Below are 9,308 nucleotides of genomic sequence, written 5' to 3'. Positions count from 1 at the left end.
GGTTCTGGACCTTGTCTCAGCATGGCAAAATCCTTTTCAGAATGGGCTCTTTGCACCTAAGGCGTTGACGTCACATCTCCAGGAGCTAATGCGGCTCACTTTTTTCCGCTTTGAGTTACCATGACTGGTAGAAAAGACTAAGTCGTATTTCAGATGCAAAAAAACAATACTATTAACATTGTTGTCTTCCTAATATAATGGGCTTTTAAGTTTTCGTTAATTTCCAAGCAATCCTGAATTAAGAAGATGGCTTGTAAATATCTGTCGCTACCAGCTAACGCCGCACAGCAAAGTTTGCAGCCTTCACTTCACTCAGGATCAGCCTAAAACTACCGGGGATACGGATGGTAAATAAAGGAGCCTCCCTGAGTTATTTCCATGGAATCACTTCTATATTCAGCCTGAAAGAGTTTATGGGAACGAGAGAGCAGACCAGAGCCAGACAGCCGAGCAACTGATCCGCCTGTACATACTGCTGTAAACACCGTCCTATCTGAGCTCTGAACAAGAAACATGCAAAGGTAATAAAACGAAATAACACGGAGACATGAAGCAACACGGTCATATTTTTCTAAAAGCAGCAACTTTGAACCTGAACAGCTGAACCAGATCTCTGACACCAGAGCTGCGCTACTGTCAAGCTATGAGGCTTGTTGAGCTCCGTCAGGCTTCAGAAGTAAAAAGTCCGAACCGTAACCTCCGCACAGCAGAAAAGACTAAGTTTAACGACAATAAACACACATAATATACTTGAAAATAAGATAAATACATTGTCCGTTAGAATGTCTAGATACTTAAATAGCACATTTTACAAGAACAATGTCCGAGAATATTGCCTACTAGCATAAGCTAACGTTAATGTTAGCCACAAAGTTTAAGTAAAACTCACCTTCGTGTCAGTGAATGTATAACGAGGCGAACATCTTAAAACCTTTCTCCAGCTGACTTGTTGGGGCTTCGGATCGATGTACAAACCTTGGCCAAGCCCTGCAAGCACCTAATGTAAATGATATTTGTATTGGATCGGAAACAATCGAGCCGCTTTACCCCGAACGCGGAAGCTGAGGTGCAAAGAGCCCATAGAAACAAAGTTGAACTGGTGGTTGTCTTCCAGTAACTCAGTTCCTTATCTCTCCATGGTCTTTGCTTATTCATCAAGTCTGCTGCAGCATTGTTGAGATCTTTTGGGTTGGTAGGAGTCGGACAGCTGTCGAAACAGAAACCCGGGTTGTGGACTAACAGAACCTGTTCCCTTCTCGAGCAGTGCAATGTCTTCACCTCCCCATGGTTTCAAGGCGCTGTCCTCTGTTGATTCTACATTTTCGTGTGGACTTCACTCGAGCACTGAGGAACAAAGAACTCCTGGTTCCTCTTTCTCGTGGTTTTTGTACTTTTTCCTTGGTTGGGTGTGTGCGCGTCTGTGGCTTGCACAACTTTTTCAAGTAACTACATGCTCAAAACCTATCCAGCTCAACTCAAAGGGGGAAGGAAACCCACAGCTCCTTTGTTCTATAGAACACAGATGTCATGTGCTTCAAAAAGCCATGTGCTCCACAGAACAAAGAACCTCATGTCTTACCCGTGACTGACAACACAAATCCAGCAGCAGAATATCCAATAAAAAACATTTCATAATTGTTCATAATATATTCTCATTCACTATCCACCAACACAACACACACAAGACAAACAAACCAACAAAAAGCATATAGCAGCCCAGATAGCACAGAACGATTGGATGCATTCACATTGCAGCCTGAAGTGACTCAATTCCGATTTTTTGGCAATTCCGATTATTTTGCCGGGGCCGTTCACACTGCCAGTAAATGCAACCTGTATGCGTTCTGCAGTGTGAACGGGCAAACGACCTGAAAGTGTCCCGCATGCGCAGTAGAGGGCGCAATAGCGTCAGCGTTCTCAGTGTTCTGCCAACTGCCATAAAAAGAAGAAGTAGTGCTCAGTGTTTGCGGAAGTAAACATTGAGGCCAACGGTGGAGCTTAGCTTATATATTTGGAGCTGTTGTCCGGCCGGAGCAGCATATTAACAACTTAATCCTCATATAGTCCGTCATGGTTGTTGGTTTTCTTCTCACTTGCGTGTATCAGGACGCAGAATAGTGAGATTTATTGAGAATCAGTGACGTTCAGTTCGGATGAATGTGACCTGGACGTTCGGTCGCATTTGAGTCGGATGCACATCGAATATGGGTCACATTTGTAAAAGAATCCGACCTGTGCTGTTCACACTGCCATGAAAAGATCAGATACAGGTCGCATTACGTCAAAAAAATCGGAATTGAGTCACTTCAGGCTGCAGTGTGAACGCACCCATTGAAACAACATTGAATCAATGTTGAACGCTGACATTGAAACAACATTGAAAGTGGTCGGTCACTTGTATGTTGAATCAACGTTAGGGTTTCATATGAGGGGCCGTTTAGGACAAAATCTATGTTTTGTCTCACACACAAAAAAAACCTCACGCACACTCAAAAAATACTCAAATTGTGTATACACACTCAAATGTCACACACGCACACAAACGTTAACTTTGTCGCACACATGCACTACTAACAGCTCGCACACACCAGGCACGTGCAGAGGGGGGGGCTGGGGGTGCTTGAGCACCTGCCCTTTTTGCTCCTTGCCCCAAAGTGCCCTTTTGGTCAATTTTTTTTTTTTTGGTATTATTTTCAAAGCCCTCTTCTGACACATAATAACATGTACTAAAATTATTTTATTTATTTATTTATTTTTTGTACAACATAATAAGCCTTTCGGTCACCTTGTTACCTTTGACCTTTTGCCCGTGACGCATGACGCAGTTGCCTCTCGCGCAGTGAGATAAGGCGGCTAACTGGAGCTCAGCATAGCGAACGTTCCAGATTACAGAACAGTGTTATATATATATATAAAAAACGTTTTTGGTGAATAAAGTGGAGTAGACTTGCTACTTGTCAGATGACGGAAAACGTTGAAGTATCGTTTCTGCTTCAGCACGGAGTCGCGGTTTAAGCAGAGAGGTAATGAAATACAACAGACACTGACAGGCCTCTGCGTCTGGCTTACTCTGAAGAACTACTGAGCGGGAGGAGACCGCCAGGTGAGGAAAAACTGTTCTCATCTATCGATTCAGTATTTTTATCATACAGACATTAGGCTGCTGTTGTTGTGCTATTAGCTAGCTGCTAGCTACAACTTTGCTAGCAAAGCTAGATAAATAAAAAGCTTCTTCCCCGTGTACGAGGCACATCGCCCGTCCAAAACCGATCATCTCCATAATGAATATATGTCCGATCTTCTAATTTGCTTTGCTGCATAATGTACATTGCCTTTATTCTGGCGTTAGGTAAATGTGTCTTGAAAGAGAATAGCACTTAAATAAAAGTCCAACAAGGATATTCATTTAGAATTAAAAATAACTCGCCCTGAACTACCATGATAGATATAATGTATGTCATTAATGAAGGGGAAAAAACTCAACCCAGACTTTAAGTTTAGGGTCTGGTTCGCAGAGTATGTAGTTAAATTTTTTCCCCAATTATTCAATGGGAAAAAATAAACTAACCTCAGTTAAGTAAAATAAAATTGTAATCGAAACTTTTGGAATTGTAATGATTTCTTTTTTAAAAACAAATTCTTTTGTTTAAAAAACTTTTTTTAAATTAAATAACTAATTTTTGTCTTGTGAACTTAAGAAGTTATTTGCCAGACATAAACTTTTATTTGCACACATCAGAAATCTTTTGTTGTGATTTTGGGTCCTGCCCATGACGTCATGTGAAAATCACAAGCAAAACTTTGAGTCAAACAAAAACTTTGAATATCAAGAAAAGATTTCTGACATGCACAAATAAGTTTGTTTTGCAAAAAAATTCACTTCATGAGACAAATGTGTGATTTAAGTGTTTAAAAAAAGTTTTAAGCAAAACTCAGTAGGCTTTTCCCATAGTGACATGCATTAACAATTCAATTTTTGCTTTTGTTTTTCTTTTTTTCTGCAGTTCCACCTTAAAGTTTGATGCAGCTCTGCTTTCCTGAATGGACCATCTTCATCTCCACTGCAGCAAACGGGCAGCTCTTTTTTTTATAGATTACAGTACACTAAAAGGTTGCATTGTGCCCTTGTTTATATTTTTAATAGTGTAATTCTGTAAAGACAAAATATGTAAATCAGAACTAAACCTCCAGCTTTGATTTACATATCTTGCTAAATTGCGGGTTTGAATATTGCAATACTTTCCTATAACAAAATAGACCTGCAGAAAGAAATTACTAATAAAATATCTTACATATGCATAGTTGTATGCTCTGTATAGAGATTTTCCTTAGCTTTGATTGTATATTTCACAATTTTGTAATTTATCATTGTTTATTAAACTCTGAAAGCTGAGAGGCTTTGTTAATATTCTGTCCTAGAATGCGGTAAGATGTGCCCTTTTTTTTTTTTTGAGCACCTGCCCTTTTAGTGGTCTCTGCACGGCCCTGGTTGAATTCAACGAAGCCTCCAGCTGCTCCTCCGCCCGATGCGCAGCAGGAGGCTCTGCTGACTGAGTCGGTTCGGCTCTCTGGACGGACATGCAGACGGCAGCCGAGATCGGCTCTATCAGATCCTCACAGATCTTATAAAGATCTTTACGCTCTTTAGAAGCGTAAAGATCTAAAAAGCGTATTGAAGGTTAAAAGCTTCAATACACAGGGTGACGCTGATCAGTTGGGATACAAAAGTCTGACATCATGACACGTTGTCGCACTCCGGTAGTCTTTTTTTTTTTTTAAGGAAATTTTCGGCACTAGTTTATTTCACAGCAATCTGACTGTAAGGGGACAGAGAGAGCGGAGCGGGGGGAGAGAGGCCTGTGCCCAGCGAATGGAGGATGGGAGTCGGACTCCTGACTACCGCGGGCTAAGGTCTTTGTGCACTCTAAAAAGAAAATAGTTGAACCAACTTAATTGAATTGCTTCTATGGGTAACAAGCAATTCAATTAAGTTTATCCAACTTAATTTATTAAGTATATTATAATCATCCAACTCAATTTGTAAATTTTTTAAACAAATTCATTAAGTATGTTTAAGATAACAGTCTTACTCAAATCATTTAGTTTACTTAAAAAAATGGCAAATGGACTGAACTTATATTGCGCTTTTCCAGTCATTTTGACCACTCAAAGCGCTTTACACTAGAGTCACTTCACACATTTGCACTCACAAATGCTCACATATTTATACACCAATACTAGGATTGGTTAAGTGCCTTACCCAGGGGCACATCTATGGAGGACCAAAACTGACATAATAATAAATAAAAGAATAAATATATAAATAAAACAATAAATATATATAGGACATAAATAAAAGAATAAATATAAAAATAAAAGAATAAATATATATCCAACATAATAAAAGAATCAATATAAAAACAAAAGTAGAAATATATAAATAAAAGAATAAATATATATCCAACATAATAATAAATTAAAGAATCAATATAAAAATAAAAGTAGAAATATATAAATAAAAGAATAAATATATATTTTGATAAGAAATAAAAGCATAAATATATATATCCATTTGCTGTATTTATTTCTGTATTGTTTTCCGTATTTATTTCTGTATTGTTTTCCGTATTTATTTCTGTATTGTTTTCCGTATTTATTTCTGTATTGTTTTCCGTATTTATTTCTGTATTATTTCCCCGCTGTATTTCTGCTTCGTCCATATGTAAATGAGGTGGGCAGCAGCCTTCTACGTCCAGCTTTCTATTGGTCAATAAACAGGAAAGAGAAGGATCCGTGTACAGATCGATTGTGAATGCCTGCCTACTTGGCTCTTTCGACCTCAGTTCAACAGGCCTCAGTTCAACAGTCCTCAGTTCAACAGTCCTCAGGAAACCTGACTGAAAAATTCACGAATACTCATTATCTTAAGGACACAATAAAAGGTAAGGATAATAACAGCATTTAAGTGTTAGATAGCTGTTATTACTCATTGTCAATCCACCATTCTCTGACTGTGTATATAATAAACAGCCTCCGATCGGAGAGTAAACCAGCTAGCAGCAGCTTTAGCCACAGTTAAGAAACATAACATAACATTACCGGACACCATACACATAACCCCCCTTCTGGTACGGAACGCCCAGAGGACCATAACACACCACATCTCCCCTTCCCCAAAGTAGTGATGAAATTTTAAACAAAACATGGACTACCTAACTAACAGCATACAGTCTGTCTAACACTTGCAGATCACTGGAAATACCGAATACTGAACATTACATACATAATAACATTTGGAACAGGTTAATAACATTTGGAACAGGTTTTAAATGTTCTGCCTTATCGGACATAATCTTTGAGCCATGCTGGTGCCTTCACCTCCCTCCTTGGATGAAGCCTTTTCACATTCTCCCCTACCCTCACTTCTGGTGCTGCTGTCTGTTCTGTGTCCCCCACATTCTCTGTAGGGCTTTGAATGTCTGGTAAGGGTCTGAGATGTGCCTTGTTTCTCCTCACCACTTCTGAATCAGTCTCCACGACATAGGAACGAGGAGTGTCTGCTTTTCTCAGCACCGTAGCCGTCTCCTGGGTGTTTGAAATCCAGACGCGCTGACCTGCTTTTAGCTCTGGCCTGACCTCTGCTCTATGTCTTTTGTTGTAGGCCAGTGTCTGTGCCTGTTTTAGTTCTTTTTCCTTGTCTGCAAATTTCTTTTGGTTTGGCCACTGTGGTTTAAGTTGACTGGGTGAGAGTGGCAAAGGTGAGTGCAACCTTCTGCCCATCAGGAGCTCAGCTGGTGAAGGGCCTTGATTCAGCGGCGTGACCCGGTATGCCAACAGGGCCTTGTATGGGTCGGTGTTCTTCTTCAAGAGGCTTTTCACCGTTTTCACTGTCCTCTCTGCTTCCCCGTTACTCTGAGCGAAATATGGACTACTGGTGACATGTCTGAAGTCGTAGTCTGTGGCAAAAGAGGAGAAAGAGCTAGAGGAAAACTGAGGTCCATTATCTGTTATCAGTATTTCAGGTACCCCATGTCTAGCAAAAATAGATTTCAAGCCAGTAATAATTTCTGCTGATGTAGTTATAGATGTCTTCATTATTTCAATGTATCTTGAATAGTAGTCTACTACCAGTAAATAAGAGTCATTTTCCCAGTAAAACATATCTGCCCCAATTTTCTGCCAAGGCCGCTAAGGCAACTCCGAGGGCATCATTGGCTCTGGGTGTAGCTGTTGGTACTTAAGACATGTCTCGCACTGGCCCACAACTTTTGTAATTTGGGCACTCAGGCCTAACCACCACACAGATTGCTGAGCCCTAAGCTTGCATTTGGATATCCCCATATGTCCCTCGTGCAGTCGGGTAAGCATTTCATTTTGCAATGTCTCTGGAATGACAATACGTCGTCCTTTCATCAAAAGATCACCATTCATGTGTAACTCGCCTTGGTAAATCCAATAAGGCTTCAGCTGCTGGGACAGCTCCTCTTGTCTTGGCCAGCCTCTTTGGCACTGGCGGATCAGCTGACTGCAGATGGCGTCCTGCCGCTGATGGTCAGCTATCTGCTGGAGCTTGGACTGAGATGCAGGTAAGTTATCACGTACTGTGTTAATGAAAATTTGTACTTCCCCTTCCATCTGTGTTTCTTCTGCTGTCAGGGGACCCCTTATCGGAGCCCTGGACAGTGTATCTGCTGTGATGAGGGCCTTTCCAGGTACATGTACTATGTTGTACATAAATCTAAGCAGTCGCAGCCGGAATCGCTGAATCCTGGGAGGTAAGTCATCCAGTGCTTTTGTCCCTAAGAGTGCGAGGAAGGGTTTATGGTCAGTTTCTATTGTGAACTGTACTCCGATGAGGTATGAACTCAGTCTCTCACAGGCCCAGGTGACGGCTAGTGCCTCTTTTTCAACCTGGGCATACCGTTGCTCTGTTTCGGAGAGGCTTCGGGAAATGTAGGCAACTGGACGCCACTGCATATTTTCCTCTCTCTGCATCAAGACTGCCCCAAGGCCAAAAGACGAGGCGTCTGCTGACACCTTTGTCTTGGCTTGTGGTCTGTATTGAGCCGAGACTGTTGGTGATGCCAGCTCATTCTTGAGCTTGTCAAAGGCTGTCTGCTGCATATGACTCCAGGTCCAATCATTGTCTTTTGCGAGCAGATCTCTGAGTGGTTTGGTAGAATCTGCAAAGTGAGGGAGGAATTTTGCAACATACGTCACCATCCCCAAAAAACGCCTAACATCTGCTGTGTTCTGTGGGACAGGCATGCCTATAATCGCTCTGATTTTCTTAGGGTCTGGTTCAATGCCTGCTGCACTGACTTTATGTCCTACAAACAGAACTTCCGACTGTGCAAAGGTGCATTTCTCATTTAGTGTTAGTCCTGCCTCTTGGAGTCGCGTCAGGACAGCTGTGAGCCGTTCATCATGCTCTGCTTCATTCTTTCCCGACACAAGGACATCATCTGCATGGCATATAACACCATCAAGGCCGGCCAAGAGCTGGGACATGCGTCTTTGAAAATGTTCTGGGCCCGAATTTATCCCAAAGGGTAGCACATTGAAGCAGAAACGGCCAAAGGGAGTAATGAATGTTGTTAGTTCCCTGCTTTCTTGTGCTAATGGAATCTGCCAAAAGCCACTCCGTGCATCCAATTTTGTGAAATATTTTGCACCATTTAGCTGTGCTAGTGACTGGTCCACGGAGGGCAAGATATGTCTTTCTCTGCACACACTTTCATTAAGCTTGGTAAGGTCGACACAAAGTCTGAGTTTGCCATTGGGTTTTGGGACTACCACTATCCCCGCACACCACTCAGTAGGCTTCTCTATCCTGGAGATGACCCCCATTTCCTCCATTCTTTCAGTTCCTCCTTGACTTTTTCAGTTAAGGGTATTGGCACACGGCGAGGGGTTGTAAGGGCATAGGGGACAGCATCGTTTCTCAGCTGGATACGATAGTCACCTTCCAGTCTCCCTAATCCTGTAAACACCTTTGGGAATTTCTTTTTGAATTTTCCCGCCGGGTGCCCTTTCTCCTCCAGTGTGTCAATTTTTTCCATTCGCTCCACAAATGTAGTTCTGTAAGTGCCGGTAAGCCCAGCAGTGGCCTAGCCAAGCTATCAATGACAAACACTGACTGAGTGGACTTTATATCCTTGCTTTCAAGCCTGCATTGAATCTGACCTACCACTGATAGTCTGGTATTATTTGGGCCAAACAGCTTTTTGTGGGTGTGCAATAGAGGGCCGTCTCTTCTGTAACTATACAGTCTGGTAGGAATGGCGGTCACTGCTGCCCCTGTATCT

The sequence above is a fragment of the Poecilia mexicana genome, unplaced genomic scaffold, assembly GCF_051168715.1.
Source record: "Poecilia mexicana isolate PSO_F unplaced genomic scaffold, ASM5116871v1 scaffold_14, whole genome shotgun sequence".
NCBI lineage: Eukaryota > Metazoa > Chordata > Actinopteri > Cyprinodontiformes > Poeciliidae > Poecilia > Poecilia mexicana.
The sequence above is the reverse complement of the archived record's forward strand: the minus strand, read 5'-3'. Positions refer to the sequence as shown.